Below are 15,682 nucleotides of genomic sequence, written 5' to 3' on the forward strand. Positions count from 1 at the left end.
CTCGCTCAAGAAACAAATTAACTGAGGTCAATCTTGGACATATCTACCTTACCAATTTCCTTTAACCATGTTTTACATCTTTTGTTTTATGGTTAACACTGAAAGCTTTTCCCCCATCTTAAAATATCATTTTTCAAATACTTGGAAATATATTTGAAAAATGATTTTAAAATTATTTTGAAAAAAATTTATGTTCCAAATTGTCTGCCTTGCTCTTTGAGAAAGTAAACATTTTAATTGCACAGGTTATGTAGTTTTATAAACCTTCAGGAGTAGTTTGAAATTACTCTCCAGAATGGCTGGACTAGTTTAAAATTCCATCAAGAAGGCATCACTAACAGGGGATTATGGGAAGATATCAGAGTAGCTCAGAAAATTCCAAGCTCTCCATATTTCCTCTACAAATAAGACAAAACCTCTGAAGAAAAAACTAATTTTCTCTATTTCAGTTGGATTCTTTCTCCTTTGCTTGCTCGATTTTTAAAAATAAGAGCTTAAGCTATTATTGTAATCATGTTCAGTCCTAATTTATATACTCTTCTAAAAGTCCACTCCATAACCTATTGCCCAGTTTTTTTTTTTTTTTTGTTTTTTTTTTACCTTTCTATAAGTTCAGGAGACTTCTAAAACTCATCAGATGTATATGTTATTTCTTTTTCACCCTAGATGAGAGTTAGGTCCCAATATTACTAGCCCTCTACCCCTATTTATTAGTTCTTCCTTTTAGGCCCCATTTTCATGAAATAATTTCTCTTTTCCTTACCCAATTTTGTTTTTTTTTAGAATTCTGTCATCATATATAACTCAGTCCCAATCTTTCTTTCAAATTATTTTAGAAATTATCGATTTTAAGAATACTATTACTAATAATAACTAATAATCATTAATATTAGTAACATTTTCATATTTCCTAAGTAAACAGTTTGATCTTAATCATTGCTTTATAATTAGTTTTTAATGATTTTCTTATATTTCTTATGGATCTTTTACATCAAATTTTCCATGGAATTTTGGTCTTTTTGTTACAAATATCTGAAAGTCTTTCAGTTAATTAAATATCCATTTTTTCCATTTAGGATTATATTCAACTTTTAATAACTATTTTTTGGATACAACACCTGTTCTTTTACTCATTAAAATATAATATTTCAAAACTTATAGTTATTTTATTTTAGAAGCTGCTAGGTCTTGTGAAACCCCAATTGTTTTACTGCAGTATTTAATTTTTTTCTTATTGCTTGTAATATTTTCTCTTTAACCTGGGAATTTTTCATGTTGACTATGACATTCCTTTAAGTTTTCTTCCTAGGATCTCTTTTGTGTTTATTAAGGCCATAAAGGTCAAAATGGCCATAAAGGTCAGTACTAATTTTCAAATCAATCTTATTTTTGATTTTGAAAATAAGAACATAATTTGTCCAACTTATTTTCTGCCTGGTGGTTTCTTTGTCTTTTATTAGTCCAAAATAATATTTTATGTCTTACAGGAAGCCTTTCTTAGTCTCCCTTAATTCTAGTGTCTTCCTTCTCTTGTTTTTTTTTTTTTTTTTTTTTTTTTTAACCTATATTAGCCATTTCTTTGTACATATTATTTATTGCTGTCCCATTAGATTGTAAGCTCCTTGAAGACAATTTTTCCAATTTTTTTTTTTTTTTAATGCCCAGTGCTCAGCCCAGTACTTGGAACATAGTATATGCTTAATATTATTGATTGCTTGATTGATTTCAGTTTGTTGTCAATTAACCTGTTCAATAATTTCCTCAAACACAACTAGTCAGAATTACATGGATCTGTTTTTTAAGTGCTCTGGGATAAACTGTGAGTTGTTTGACCCACATAACTGGAATTTATTTTGACTGTGTATTCATAGATTTAGAGACAGAAAAGCACAAAACCCTATCAAAATCATCTAACCCAATCTCCTCATTTGACTGATAAGGAAGATTAGCTATAGATATTAAGTGAATTGCTGCTTATAAGTGGTAGAGCTCTGAAATGTGAACCCATATAAATTTGAGTTTGATATTCCTTCTGGCACACCAAAGCCCTCTTTTACCATGTGTGCATGTACTAGGGGCTTATTCCTTTCTCATTTACTTTTTTATTTTCCATCAGAAGATAGTTTCCTTTGATATACAAAATAGAATCATAATAACTCACATTTAAATGACTCCCTGGCTCCCAATGCACAAATATGTACATATACATGTGCATGCACAAACACACACCACACACATACACACACACACACACACACACACTCTCACACATCTCTCCAGTTCTTGCCCTTGTGTCCTATTATCCACTTGGTAAGAGTTTTTCACTGCTGCTCTCTGGCAATTTTTATTGCTTTTCTCCCCTATCTTTCTACTGTTGGCTTTGGGGAAAAAAAGAATCAAACCTGCTTCCCAGAAATATTCCCTATATTCCCAGAAAAGCATAGACAATCAATTGAATTAAAACACCATATCTCCTATTTCTTAGTCCAAAAATCTCCATCATACCCACACTATCTTATAGGGACCATATTATTTTTATATTCATATCCTCAATGCTTAGTACTGAGATCTGAACATAATGATTCCTCAATATCTGAATTTTCATTAATACAGCAATTTAAGTTTTTCAAAAATATTATTCTAGGAAGAAATAATTTTTCACATAAAAAAACTGAGGCCCAGAGAAGTTAATTTGCCTAGTAATGTAGGAACTAGGTTCTAAACATGGATATTCTGATGTTAATTTATCACATCTTTCTAACACAGTAATTGATCCCCATCTAACAAGTAGTTCAGTTAGTCTTTTCTCTGCCTTCTTTTAATATCCCATCATTTATCCTCAATATAGGTTTTATTCTTTCTGTGTTTCTCCATTTACTTTGTAAATAGTTTTCATAATTTCTTTATGTTGTTCTCAACATTTCCTAATCTCTAGTTGTTGTTCATTAAGTAGTCTTTTAGATCTATGGCTTTTCCTTAAATAAATGATCTTTTTTATTTTCAAATGTATTTTTTAAAAATTTACATTTGAGGGACACCTTCCTCTGAAACAAGATTAATTTTCTTATATTTTCCTCTTTACTTCCTAATAACACTCATGATTTTCTCATAGGAACTTCATTTTTCAGAATCTCCTATGCATCATAAATCATCTTTCTTTTTAGAACCTCAGGGCGTGGGAAAGTTAACAATTTTTTTTTAACATTGTTGAAATTTGTTATGCTTAAAGATTGAACACTGGAACATGACTAGCAGCTCTTCCCATTTAACTGTTAAACTCTAAAGTAACACAAGTTTTGTTTGTTTGTTTGTTTGTTTTGTTTTGTTGTTTTGCTTCCTAAAAGCTATCATTTCTATATGCTTAATCAGTTCTTCCTTTAAAAAATCAAAATCAGGTCTTGCATAGCAGTTTCTTTTGTTATTGCCTCTATTATCTTTTTTCTATTTATTTAAAAAAGAATAAAAAAGAAAAGACAGAAAAAGAAAATAAAACAAAATATACCAACATAAAACAGAACATTGTCGTGTATCTAGCAGAACATCAGAGACTATTCAAAATATATAAAAATAAAATTTGATTTCAAGAAACAATATATATTAGTAGAAGAAATAATGTAGAAGTGTGAAATGTCCATCATTTCTTTACTTCCTTGTAGATTTTTTTTTTTCTTCTGCTGTGCACTTTAAAAAAAAGTTTATTCTTTTTCCCATTTTATTCCCCTCATCCTACTTTCCCCAAGAAGGCTCTTATATGTTAAATTTTCTACTGAGTTTGGGTTTGGTTGGAAAAAAGTCCTGAAAATCTGCATTTGGTAAATGTCCTTTTTGTCATTAAATATTATGAATATTCTTGCTAGATATGATATTTTTGGTTGCATGTATAGTTCTCTCAATTGCCTGTATATTTGATTCTAGGACCTGTATTTTTTTTTTTTTTTATTGTAGCTGCTGCCAAGTCCTGTACCATTGTTATTGTAGCTCCAGCATATTTGAATTGGTTTTTCTTTATTCCTTGCAAAATTTTCTCTTTGATTGGGGTTTTTGAAATTTGGCAATAATATTCCTTTGTGTTTTCTACAAAGGATCTCTTTAAAGTAGTGATTGGTGGATTTTTCTATTTTTACTTTCCCTTCCTGTTCTATTACTCCAAGATAATTTTCTTGGATTATTTGTTGCATTACTGTGTCAAGATTTTTTTTTTTGGTTGCAACGTTTAGGCAGTGTATTCTTACATTTTCTCTTCTTGATCTGTTCTCCAGATTTATTGTTTTTTTTTTTTTTTACAAGATCTGTCACCTTCTATTCTATTTTTTTCATTCTTTATAATCTGTTTTATTATTTCTTGGTCTCTCATAGCTTCATTGGCTTCCCCTTGGCCAATTCTAATTTTCAGAATTGTTTTCCTCATTGAGACTTTGTATCACCTTTTCTAGTTGGATAACATTTTTTCATAATCTTCCTTTTTTTTTTTTGCATGGATTTTTATTGTTGTTGTTTTGTTTTTCCTCTGTGTCTCTCATTTGGACTTTTAGTTCTTTTTAAAGTTCTTCTATAAATTCTCTCTGGACAGGGAGCCATTTCATGTTACTCTTTAGGGTAGAAGAAGCTTTTTTTTTTTTTTTTTTTTTACTTCATTGTTCCCCTCTGAAGATGAAACCCGATCTTCTCTATTACCATAATACATTTCTATGATTGGGTCTTTCTTTTTTGCCAGTTCATTTTATTTTTTAAATGAGAAGTATTAATATAAACTCTTCTAGTTCTGGGGTGATGGGTGGTGCTTCTAGCTTTACTTCAGCTCTCCCTTCTGACCTGGAACTCTAAACCAAGACCTGCCCCTCCCCCCCCAACCAATCCTTCATGTGTCCACAACTAGTGTCCCTGTCCCACTGCCTCTGCACACACTGGGTACACTGATTCCTTCTTGTTCAAGGCCAAGTTTCTGTAGCACAGATGGGCCCAGGCATTCTAATCAGTGGAGTCTTCATCAGTCTTCCTGGCCTCAAACTCCTAACTCTGCATTTATTCCTGGAGGTGAAAGTTTCTGTAGTTCCTGCTGAGGTAGTCAAACACAACTAGCCTGAAGGTGTTTGTACTTCACATATGTTAATCCCTAACCCAGAGTCTTTTTTCAGATCTTCTTGTCATTGTAGCAGGAAGTCCTCTGTTCTCTCCCAATTCTTGATTTTTTACCAGCCTATGTTCAACCTGATCTGCAAATTTGTTCTTTTTGTGGGAGAAATCTGGAGAGCTTGAAATTTAACTGACGTACTCTGCCATCTTCCCAGAATCTTCCTCTATTTCCTCTATTATCTTACAAATATCCTGTATTATCTTACAAGTCAAATTAAGAATTTATTATTTACCATGTTATTAGTTTAGAGAAATTTTCAAGATATGTATGGATATTAGGTCTCCACAATCATCCTCACCATAAATTTCATCATGATGTATTCTGCTGACATTGATTATGATTACAATATATTTTCCTTTGTTATTTTATTTAAACCTTACAACTTAACTGAGATAAACTGCAAATATTATTAGTATGCTTATTTTTTTTAGATAAGCAAGCTATGGTATAAAGAGAGAAGGTGTTTTACTCAGGCAGAGCCAGCATTTAAATATCTATTTATCTAAATATCCTTTGTTTATATAATTATATATAAATATATACATAGAGATACAGATATATTTATGTATTGTCATATAATATGTGACAGTTAATGGGAAAAGTTATCTATATTCCAAAATTTACCCTAGATTTTAGCAGAACAAATTTCAAAAAGTAAAAACATCGGTGACTATGATACTGTGCTCTAGCTGAGTTCTAGTCCCATTTTTTTTTCACTATCAGTACTAGTTTTCCTCTATCTAGTCTATGACTCTGAGTACCATATATATCTAATCTCCTTAAGTTTGTCTGCCTCTGCCTCTATCATCCCCTTTTCTTTTTCTTCCTTGCTTCAAGTGGATACTCAAAATCAGTATCTGCTGCTTTTTACAAGGTTAAGGAGGTGATATATGCAGACACACAGCTAAAAAGGATCCCTACCTTAAAATACTTAGAAAACTTTATTCATTGATTCTACTCCCAAAGTAATCTTCACTCTTCTGCATGTTCTAAGTGTAGGAATTCAGCTAGGATAAGTCCTCTACCTCTGGATGTTACATAGACTAAGGCCCCAGCTCCAGCTAATGTTCATATCCCCAAAGGTATATGGTGAAGACCCAGTAATAGAAGGAGTAAGAGGAGTAGAAAACATAGAATAGACAATGGAGAATCTGGTAGTAGCCCCGAAAAATAACAGATTTGGAAAATATAATATTGAAGTTGAAAATAAATTTTTACAGAGGAGAAGCAAGAGGTAATATTAAAATAACACCAGATTCTATTTGAAATAAATCAGCTAGCTTTCCAGTTTAAATGTACAGCAATAACTTAATAATGACATTTTTTAAAAATAAAATGACTGGCTAAAAACCTGACTACCACAATAAAAATATAAGAAAATTTAAAATTAGAAAACTGAGTGTGGGTTGAGACAATCCACAGTTCACCACCAAAAATATGATTTGATATTTAATTATGAAGTAGAAACATGCTTAAAAATCTTCTAATATTTTTTGCTATCTCATATATGACAGTAACAGAGAGAATAAGAATTTCTGTGATATTTCTTTTTATCAGTCATAAGTAACTATTTGTTTTTTGACTAGCCTCAGATCAAAATGGAAACTCTTTTGAGGAACAAAACAATTAAAACTATGTTCGATTTGTTTTATTTCTTACTGTCATCAGAAATAATTTCTTTTCTTGCCTGAAAATATGCTAGTTCTTTTTAGGATTATTATGCACAGAAAAAATATTAATACTCTCAGGTTCTTTAACAAGTATTCTAGAAAAAAGAAAAACCAGAAACTAATCATATATGATATTATATACTATATAAGTATATATTAAAAAGGAATGATGTGGTCTAATAGAAAAAAAAACAATGAATTTGGAATTAAAAGAAATATAGACTTGTAAAAGCTTAGAACTAGTTAAGTCTAACTCCCTCATTTTATAGATGAAAACATTAAGATTGGAATGCATTTTTCCACTTCATATAGCTAGTAAATGTTTATAGCAGGATTCAAAGCTAGTGCTCTATCCACTACAACACTAATGTCCAACTACAGATTAGTCATCTCCTGATTTTTTGGATCCCTATCAGCCAAGTCTATGGGAAAGGCAGATTTCCCTATCTGTATGAAGAAAAATATAGTTAATGGGTTTTCTCCATCTGACACTCAATATAAGAAGAATCTATCATTGTAAAAGAATGAAAAATTAAGTTCCCAAACTCTAAATAGCACATTGATCCTTTTATGGTATAAAGTTAGCATCTCAACTTTGAGATCTAGCTAAAGGAGGGAGAGAGAAACATAAAAAAAACTCCCCACCTATATGTCTAGGAGATCATGAAAGAGACAATGAGAACAATAGAACAAGTTGTAAATGTGCACTTGAAACAAACAGAACACTACCTGTCAGAGACATTAATCTGCCACAGGAATCAGTGTGTGGCAGGCCTTATTGAAATAGCACAATAACATAATCAAACAATATCGGTACCCTATAGCAACAGAGGTATTAATTGCTTTTCCACATATAAATATCATCCACATGTTTTCTGCATGTGATCCTCTCTACAGATACATCTGAAATACATATGTACCTTGCATGTATGGACCTCTAGAAACCATAACCAGGAGATGCTCAATTTGGGAGTCAAGAAGACCTAAGTTTGAATTCTTCCTTATACACATACTAGCTATATGACCTTGCAAAAATGATTTAATTTTTCTGCCACATGTTTCTCATTTGCAAAATCAATTGATATCTGATTGTTAGTAATCTAAAGAAGTTTTGGGAATCAAATTATAATATATGTAAAGAACTATAGAAAAAATAATATGTTAATAATGATGATCCATGTAGACTTCCTGGCTGCATGTTTCCTGATGTGGACTAATTCCTGAATTCTCTGTAGATTTGTTCATTCTTTTTACCACTAGTATATGTATTTGTGAAAGAGTAAGCTTTAGATTTAAGGATAATATTATTTACTCATTTCTTTTATTATGGTATTTTATTAAATGGTTTTGTATTGCACTAATGGGCACAGTAGGCAACTAAGTGACACAGTGGATAGATAGTTAGCTGGCCCTAGAATCAGGAAGAACCAAGTTCAAGTCTAATCTCAGATATTTCTAGCCGTATGACTCTAGGCAAGGTATTAAACTGTCTTAGTTTATTCATCTATAAAAAAGAACTTGAAAAGGAAATGGTAAAACACCCCAGTATCTTTATCAAGAAAACCCCAAATGGGTTATTGAAAAATCTTAAATGACCGAAACAAGTGAACAGTAACAACCAAAGTCAATATATAATTTGGATGTAGTGTCAGGATCTATAGGTCACAGAATACTTTGAACCTGAGTAGTTTTTCTATTATTTAACTTCATGTGTGAGATGAGGGCTACTCCAATTGCTACATAAGCTTTGTCTCTAAAGATATGTCTACTTTGAAAGAAGTAAGATTTAGGCTGCACTTGAATGATATCAAAATAACTGGAGAATTCAAATCCTAAATTGGTGAAAAATGTCATTCAACTCACTTGCTTTTTACCAGATAAATACATAGCATGGATATCCAGTGTTATACTGAATGATTTTTTAATGCAATTCCTTATTTGAAAACCCTTGTCAGTCTGAAGAAGTTGGGTGGAAACCACTTAACTTTTTAATGTGTAACTTGCATCTTGGCAACCGTGAAAAAATGCTTGCATGATAACAGGGCTATATGGTCATTATTCATAAACTGTTATGTGATTATTTTTATGTACTTCTTGACATTCTTTGAGATGGAAAATCCACAGAATGCTCTACTTTTTTTTTTTCTCGTATTAAGGAGGCTTTCATAAGAAAGTCATTGTGTCACAGTGATAATTTTGCATAGTTTAGTAGTTCCCATGAATCATGAAATCACTTTCAACCCCTACATATTTTGACCCTTTTTGACTTGTTAATCCCAGATGGGGAGTTTGGAAAAGATAGTAAATGCATCTGCTATTGCAAAAGTAATCTGGATTAATTTTGTAAAAAAAAAAATGAAGCAATCAATATAACTCCTGCAGAGTCATTTACACTGGTATCAATGAACAAAGTTATAGAAATACCCTTATATAATCACAACGAAGTAGCCTTAATACAGAGTTGTCAAAAAGTTCAATTCTACTGTGTTGAAATAAACATTAACTCACTGTACTTTTAAATGTGAGTTATTTTAATTAGTAGCCATTCTGACATATTTAATTTGGTTCAATCTATAAATATGAAGTTGATTAAATTAATTCAAAAGGAAACCATTATTGAGAGGGAGTTGCTTGAAATTCACAAAAATGTTCCTTTTTTCAAGTTCTCCAAATAGTCCTTGCTAATTATCCTTCTGAATTTTAATAAAATGGTTTCCTGAAATTCTTAGCAGAAGAGAATCTATCTTGTTTGGCTTTACTCTTTTTTTTTTTTTTTTTGAGAAAGTGGGGGGGAAAAAGGAAGAAAGTAAGTGCGTTTAGTTTATATCAATAGCTGGTTAAAAAACTCCAGAGTTGAATGGAGGCTTGGAGCAGCCCAGAAACTGTGATGGTGATTCATATGTTAATCTGTTCTTTAAATCAGTTCTTATGTTGTATCTATTTCAAGGAGTAGAGGTTATCTGGAGTGTCAGGGAACAACTTGGCAGGCTCAGGTTTGTTTTTTTTTTTCTTTCTTTTTAAGACATATAAAACTGTGGTTCTTAGCATTTTTAAGACACATAGATATTTGCAATAAAGTATCAACTAGAAAGATTCCCCTTTTATCCATCTTGGTTAATATATCATTGTATAAGGGTGTGGGAGTGTAAAGATCAGAAGAATGGCAGAAGACTTCTTGACAAAATACTTGGATTCTAGCTCCAGCTCCATTATTAATTAGCTGTGCAATCTTAAGCAAGTTTCTGCAGAACCCATTATGAAATTTTCAGTGTGAGCATTTACACTTGGAAAATTGATAGACACAACAAATCAGATATTGTTTTATAGTTTCTGATTGTCTACATTTCAAAAAGTGATGATAAAGTGTTAATAATTTAGAATAAATGTAAAATGTTTCATGGATACATCCCCCCACTTTCTTCTCCATCACAGAGCCAGTTGCTGAACAGTTTACTAACATATTACTGCATTCAACTTAAGTGTGTCTCAGTTTGCTCAGCTGGAAAATAAGGGAGTTTGACTGAAAAGTCTCTAAGATATATTTAATTTCTAAAATGTCTAATCATTTTATCTTATTGCATTCACTTGAATTTGGAGAAGACTTTTATGTGGATCAGAAAGGTGAACAAAGAAAAGAAGAGAAATTTGACTTGTTCTTGAAGTTGAGAGGTTGTAAGAGGAAATCAAACAGGGTTATTTGAGAAAGTTTCTCCTATTCCATGTCCAACAAAACTATTTAGGCTATCATCAATGAAACATTTCTACTCCTACCTAATATGAATACTAGTTATCATCATCTTTTGGAGAGAGGTAAAGAGAGGAAAGGCAAAAGTATCATCTTAATAACATATCATTGCTATAAAAATGATGTGTGTGTGTGTGTACTTCTGGTTTCATACCTATTGGAGAATAACCAGTGAAGTACTCCCTCTGTTGGTACAGATCAACAAGTGTTGCACAACTTAGTGTCTTAAAGAGTTTGTCCACAGCACAGGGCTTAAAGTATCTTATCATACTGTCATCTATGTGTCTGTGGTTGAACTTGAATCCACATCTTCCTGTCTCTTTCCCAAGTGTTCTGTCCACTATACCACACATCCTCTCTACCATTAGGCAGTTAAATTTAATTAAAAGAAGGACTTCATCACTCTCAATTCAAACACTGAAAGTTTTATATACAAACATGTTGGAAAAGAACCTATAGTTTACATATATATATATACACACATGTATATATAAACACATATATATGTATGTATACATACATGTATACACATGTATGTATATATATATATATATATATATATATATATATATATGTGTGTGTGTGTATGTTTTGACTGTTCTTTTTCCTTCATATCATACATTTCCCCAAGTTTCAAAAGTTCTTTTAAAGATTTCTGGCAATTATATTTTCCAAAAGATAAATGCTATTTAATCTACAGGTTGTTTTTTTTTTTTCTTTTATTCTTTACAATAGCAAAGACTGCAAGCCAGAGAGATCCAGAGAGTGAAAGAGAATGAAAAAGAAAGAAACAGAGAGATTCAGAGAAAAAGAGAGAGGGAAGCCGAGAGAGAGAGAGAGAGAGAGAGAGAGAGACAGAGAGAGACAGAGAAAGAGAGACAGAGAGACAGAGACCTTTGTCAGACAGAGACAGAGAGACAGAGACAGAGAGAGAGAGAGAGAAAGGAGAGAGAGACAGAGAGAAACAGAAAGACAGAGACAGAGAGAGACAGAGAGAGAGAGACAGAGAAAGAGAGACAGAGAGAGAGAGGGCAAGTTAGAGACAGCCATAATGTGAAAGAGAGTGAAAGAGAATGAAATAGAGAGGTTCAGAGAGCGAGAGAGAAAGTGAGCAAGACAGACAGATCTAGAGGTGAACAGTGTGCTGGGTATAATGGTCAAGCATACTTGGGGTTAAGTTTTGTCTCTTACATCAACCAGCAGTGTGATCATGAGCAATTTATTTAATACCTTAGTGTATCAGGCAGTTCTCTAAGATTATGAGTCACAGGAAAATTGCTATTCTGTGTTGGGAATTCTATTCACTGATAAAATCACATGGCTAAATCAAAAGAATGATAACTATAATAATGTTTACCTTTTACTAGAGAAATTTTTAGACTTTCTTTTATCCTCATGGGCCTTGAAAACCCAGTGGGGCACACTTGGAGTAGAGACATTGTCAAAAGGTGATATCTCTCATAAATTTTGGAAGATGAAGAAGGGGATCATGAAGGAAATAGTTATGCGTGAGAGATCTAGGGAATGGATCCAATGGGGAAATTGGAACCATGCCCTAAGGAACAGGATGCCTGTGCAACAACACCACACAAAGACTTTTTCTGTTATGCCATGTTGCTGGCCTCTAAGCGAGGTTATTACTTTGGCAAAAGATCTATCTTTAATCTAATAAAAGGAAGCCTTGTATATATGGTACATCATCAGAGTTTTGTAGTTCTGAAATACTGTAGGGAAGATAATATGTGTGCGTTCCCCAAAATTACAAAATTCAGTAAAAGCAGCATGCATATCCAAAATAGATATCAGAGTAATTCCTGAAAGGCAGCAGGGAAAAAGAGCACTAAAAATCTTGTAACAGGATATTACCATCAGATTCTATTACAAATAATTTCTTAGGTGTTAAATTGGGATTTGTACTTTCAAATTTAATTTTCATTTCTTCAATAAGAAGGAAAAGCAGGACAGTTATTTAAGGAATATTTAAACATAACAGAAAAGTATTGAAGTATCTTATTGTATTCTTGAGTTTGGCATAGTTAGTACAATGACACTCACAAACATAATACATTTTGGATTATCTATGGGATATTATTTACAAGAAATTTCTCTTTTGTTTGTATCTACACATTCAATTGTTCATAATAGTAACTAATGGCTTTAATGATGAAATATCAGTTAATATTATTAGAAGAGAATTAGACAAAACAAACTGCAGCAATCAATCACTTTTATATGTTCTTAACATATATTTGAAAAATGTATTTGTAGAAGAGCTTTAAGGCAGTTTTGCTTTAGCTAAGTCAAATTCTATCATGGAATGATGAAGAATAATAAACAGTAGTATTATCTTACATTCTCTGTATCATGTAGCCAATTCTGTGACTGTAGAAATTTAGTCTCCTGTTGAAAATCAACTATAAAGCTCTGCTAATTTCTTACTAATTTTTTTTTCTAAATCAAGGTTACCTTCTATATGTACATAAACCATTTTCATAAAACCTCTCTGGAGATGAAAGAAATAGATATATGGGTCAATGGTTACAATTATCTTTAAAGTATCCCATTTTTTTATAATGATCATATACATGATTTTTTTCTTTCATATTATTTTGATATCTGTCTTATTTTGAGAATTTCAAGATGGATCCCCAGATGCTGCCATTAGTATGTCATCTTTAATATGGATGTTTAATGCATGTATACATGATTAAATACAAGTATTCATTCTTGCTTTATTTTTAAAATAGCATTTTTATATTAGATATAAAGTATGACAAATCAAAAGAATGAAAGCTATAATGATGTTTTCTTTTTATGAGGGACTTTTTTGGAATTCTTTTTGCCCATATGGGCTTTGAAAAACCAGTTGGGCCAGTTAGAGTTACAAAGAGAAATCGCATTTAAAGTAACTGCCAATAGTATGAAATATTTGGGAATCTATCTGCCAAGGGAAAGTCAGGAACTATATGAGCGAAACTACAAAAATCTTTCCACACAAATAAAGTCAGATCTAAGCAATTGGAAAAATATTAAGTGCTCTTGGATAGGTCGAGCAAATATAATAAAGATGACAATACTACCTAAACTAATCTATTTATTTAGTGCTATACCAATCAGACTCCCAAAAAAATATTTCAATGACCTAGAAAAAATAACAACAAAATTCATCTGGAAGAGCAAAAGGTCACGAATTTCAAGGGAATTAATGAAAAAAAATCAAATGAAAGTGGCCTAGCTGTACCAGATTTAAAACTGTATTATAAAGCAGCAGTCACCAAAACCATGGTATTGGCTAAGAAATAAATTAGTTGATTAGTGGAATAGGTTAGGTTCAAAGGACAAAATAGTCAATAACCTTAATAATCTAGTGTTTGACAAATCCAAAGACCCCAGCTTTGGGGATAAGAATTCCCAGCAAAAACTGCTGGGAAAATTGGAAATTAGTATGGCAGAAACTAGGCACCAACCAACACTTAACACCAAGATGCGGTCAAAATGGGTTCATGATCTAGGCATAAAGAATGAGATTATAAATAAATTAGAAGAACAGAGGATAGTTTATCAATCAGGCCTGTGGAGGAGGAAGGAATTTGTGACCAAAGAAGAACTAGAGCCCATTCTTGATCACAAAATAGAAAATTTTGATTATATCAAATTGAAAAGTTTTTGTACAAACAAAACTAATGCAGACAAGATTAGAAGGGAAACAATAAACTGGGAAAACATTTTTATAGTTGAAGTTTCTGATAAAGGCCTCATTTCCAAAATATAGAGAGAATTAACTCTAATTTATAAGAAATCAAGCCATTCTCCACTTAATAAATGGTCAAAGGATATGAACAGACAATTTTCAGATGAAGAAATGGAAACTGTTTCTAGCAATATGAAAAGATGTTCCAAGTCATTTTTAATCAGAGAAATACAAATTAAGACAATTCTGAGATACCACTATACACCTGTCAGATTGGCTAGAATAACAGGAAAAGATAATGCTGAATGTTGGAGGGATGTGGGAAAACTGAGACACTGATACGTTGTTGGTGGAATTGTGAATACATCCAGTCATTCTTGAGAGTGATTTGGTACTATGCTCAAAAAATTATCAAACTGTGCATACCCTTTGATCCAGCAGTGTTACTACTGGGCTTATATCCCAAAGAGATCTTAGATGGGAAAGTGACTTGTATGTGCAAAAATATTTGTGGCAGCCCTCTATATAGTGGCCAAAAACTGGAAACTGAGTGGATGCCCATCATTTGGAGAATGACTGAATAAATTGTGGTATATGGATATTATGGAATATTATTGTTCTGTAAGAAATGATCAGCGGGATGATTTCAGAAAAGCCTAGAGAGACTTGCATGAACTGATGCTGAGTGAAATAAGCAGGACCAGGAGATCATTACATACTTCAACAACAATACAGTATGATGATCAATTCTGATGGACATGGCCCTCTTCAACAATGAAATGAACCAAATCAGTTCCAATAGTGCAGTAATGAATTGCATTAGCTACATCCAGTGAAAGAACTCTGGGAAATGAGTGTGAACCACTACATAGAATTCCCAATCCCTTTATTTTTGTCCACTTGCATTTTTTATTTTCTTCACAGATTAATTGTACACTATTTCAAAGTCCGATTCTTCTTGTGCAGCAAAATTACTGCATGAACGTGTATACACATATATTGTATTTAACATATACTTTAACATATTTAACATGTATTGGTCTACCTGCCATCTAGGGAAAGGGATGGGGGGAAGGAGTTGGCATACTTGGACTTGAGACATTGTTAAACAGTGATGGTTTCTTTGTTACTGATGGGAAAATAGGTAACTTTGAAATATTAACAAATTTAATTTTTCAAATTTCTTTGGTTCAAATCTCTTTGGTGCTCTCTGTGGAATTCGTTCTGGCTTCATCTATAATTGCTTTTGGGATGCATACCAGGTTTTTTTGAAGTTTCTTTTTTTCCTTCTCTATTTTTTGCTGCTTCACGTTTGCCTTCCTCTTTAAAATTTTTGCAAATGAACTTCTACATTAAATTGTCATTACTTTGTATGTCATGGCTTTCTGCTTCACTAGGAGGTAAAATGAATTTGACAATTTGATGGTTTATAAATTCTTCCT

This window comes from Sarcophilus harrisii, chromosome 3 (genome assembly GCF_902635505.1).
Source record: "Sarcophilus harrisii chromosome 3, mSarHar1.11, whole genome shotgun sequence".
In the NCBI taxonomy this organism is placed as follows: domain Eukaryota; kingdom Metazoa; phylum Chordata; class Mammalia; order Dasyuromorphia; family Dasyuridae; genus Sarcophilus; species Sarcophilus harrisii.